The 2,934-nt window shown below is 37.1% G+C and overlaps 1 long non-coding RNA gene across 1 annotated transcript; it reads left to right on the top strand.

The window, feature by feature from the left end:
* Positions 1 to 454: 454 nt before the first annotated feature.
* Positions 455 to 2,040, top strand: LOC127902249 (uncharacterized). Its single transcript, XR_008054719.1, has 3 exons — positions 455 to 624; positions 904 to 967; positions 1,897 to 2,040. It is a non-coding gene; the product is annotated as an uncharacterized LOC127902249 (long non-coding RNA).
* The last annotated feature ends 894 nt before the right edge of the window (positions 2,041 to 2,934 follow it).

Raw genomic sequence — 2,934 nt, forward strand, 5'->3', positions numbered from 1 at the left:
CGGTGGATGAATCATACAAAGGAAGAGGCTACCTGGGAACGCGAGGACTTAATGCGAGCTCAGTATCCCTATCTTTTCTTATCAGGTACGTAAATTTCGAGGACGAAATTTTTATAAGGGGGGAGGATTGTAACATATGTGAATTTCAAAATGAAAATGAGGCGGTTAAGGCTTTTATAAGTAAAAGCATAAGCTGGAAACAGGGTAAAAACATGCACGTGAAAGCGTTTCGGCCGAACTTGGTACCAATCTGAAGCGTAGAAGCTGACCGTCGTTCCCCTGGCCGAAAACCAACCGGAACGCCGATGATCGAAGCTTGAACCCGTTACTGTTTCACTTTACTCCGCCGGGATTTTCGACGGTTTTGGATGACACCACCGGTTGGATCTTGTTCCCAACGACTCCCTCTTCCATTTTCGACCATCCATAGGCACCTAGAGTCACTGTGTTGCGCCGGTCAATTGTTGGAATTCACGGCTGCCGAGCTCGATTCCGGCGCCATTGCCGCGAGTTGGAGCTTACCGCCGGTACCATTGAACTCAGCGTGATTGGAACTTTCAGATTTGAGCTTCCTAGCCAGCGTTGACCAAATTCCGGTGACCGTTGGCCGGCAAGGGCATTTTGGTAATTTCACACTATGAGGGCAATTTTATAATTTCTGATCCTGTGGATATGTTAGTAATTCCTAGAATTGAGGAGTGGGTGTAATTACGATTTTGAGGGTAATTCAATGATGTACGATTTCAGAGTATGTGTTAATGATTTACGGACTCAAGGGCATTTTAGTAATTTTATGAACACGGGAGTTGTCAATTATGGATAGATGTTCGTTTCGAGTTTATTGCATAAATTTTATCGTAATTCCGATTTACAGAAAATAATTATGTCGTTTCCTTGATTTAGGAGGATCCACGAGCGAGAACTGGTCTGCGGACGTGGACGATAACCGACCGTGAACACTGTCACTGTGAGTGAAATATGCAAAACCTATTTTTATAGTTAATTATGATAGTAAAGCATGTTTGCGAAATAAGTATTTTGAATGTTCTGATTTAATGATTTCCTCGAACTAGATTTTATTCACGCATTGGTATATTATTAAAATGTTTGGTTAATGATTTTGCGTATCGACTTTGAATAAGCATGATAGTATTTTAAAGATAAGAAAAGTGGATTCAAATGTGGTATGATTTAAAGTATGATTAAAATGTATGTGAATATGAGTATAATGATTGTTTTTTAAAATCATTAGACAGTACCCTTCCCTCCAGATACATGTGATACAAATGAGATGAGAGGCCTTTGGGGCCCGTCTGAACACACATAGAGGCTTTGGGCCGTGTGTTTGGGCGCTTTTGCCTTTTGGGGGAATATGCATGCGGTATGATGAGTACAGATATACTGATATGAGATACAGACAACCATTGAAATACAAATGATACATATGATAAAGATGAGATACAGGCCTTTGGGGCCCATCTGAGTACACATATAGGCTTTGGGCCGTGTGCTTGGGCGTTTTTTTCCTTTGGGGACTAGATTATGCATGCACGGATATGATGAGATATGAGATGGTATTTTCCTGTCTATCCGTGTAGCTCTGGGGCGTGACGTTACCCAGATAGTACGTCATTGCCCGTCCATTGAGGTCTGGATATGACGAGATTATTTCCCTGGGTACTTGTTTGGTTATGATTTTCAGATTTGTGAATTCTATATGATATTGTGGTATGACTTATTACTGGTTTCTCGCTTATGGTTTAATGAAATCGTGTTTGGAAATGGTATGATTATTTCTTTTAAAGTAAGAATTAATTTTCAAAACTACTATCCACTCACTGATCTCACTGAGTTTTAAACTCATCCCGTTTTTATTATATTTTCCCCCCTCACCAGGAGGTTGCAAGTACACCAGACCGATCCAGCGACTGTAAATATATTTTGAGTCTTGGCCACGTGATGGTGTTAGAAGATATAGATGTTTTTGTTAGGACATCTTGGGCATCTTGTTCTTTTGGGATTGTATACTTTTGTTATATTATTCTTTTGGGAGTAAGAATAAATTGAGATATTAATATTAGTTATAATATTATCTTTTGAGACTCTAGAGATATAAAACTCAGCATTTTGGTTGAGGATGTTGAGCACTAGGGTTTGTTGTATATTGAATTGTATTAGGAGTGTTATATTCATATTTATAGATTGGGAGTGTTATATATATAAAGGAGACTCTGCCGAATTTTCGGCAGAATCTTTATGAATAGAATTATTATCAAGTCCGTTTTGATGAGACTAGATAGACTCGCCTGGGGGGATTCGGGAATTATTATTATGAAATGACTATAATGCCCCTAAAATATATAAAATACCTAATTAAAATAAAATAAGTAATTAAATCACAAGAGGTTAAATACATAAAAGTAAGGGTGTTAGTAAAACTTGAAGTGTAAAATGACGATTTTCTTCTTTATAAATATACATTTTCTAACACTCAACACACCCCCCAACCAGCTTATTGCTAGTCCCTAGCAAATAAAGCAAAAACAAAATTTAAATCCAAAATGAATTTTTTTTTCAACACTTGTGTTTATTCAATCAGACTAATGATAACAATCAAATAAAAGTATAAGCATTATCTCTAGTCTAAAGAAACATCACATTCACATCAACCATCCACATGAATCTGCCCAGTAGACTTTGTCACAGCTACTTTCAAGAAGACATGTTAAACCACAAAATCTCATTGGAAATTCTGACACTCTCACAAAGAAATTAAACCCAATAAAAATAGTCACTTCCAATAAATGGTAATTGAGAGAAAATAATAAAGAAGTGTTATCACATGCTCTCACCAAGATGAAAGAAATATGTCCTTAGCTTAGAAATAATACGATCTCAAGTCAAATAAAAATGCTAGTCAACCTAATTTATTTA

The sequence above is a fragment of the Citrus sinensis genome, chromosome 1 (assembly GCF_022201045.2).
Source record: "Citrus sinensis cultivar Valencia sweet orange chromosome 1, DVS_A1.0, whole genome shotgun sequence".
NCBI classification, from domain to species: domain Eukaryota; kingdom Viridiplantae; phylum Streptophyta; class Magnoliopsida; order Sapindales; family Rutaceae; genus Citrus; species Citrus sinensis.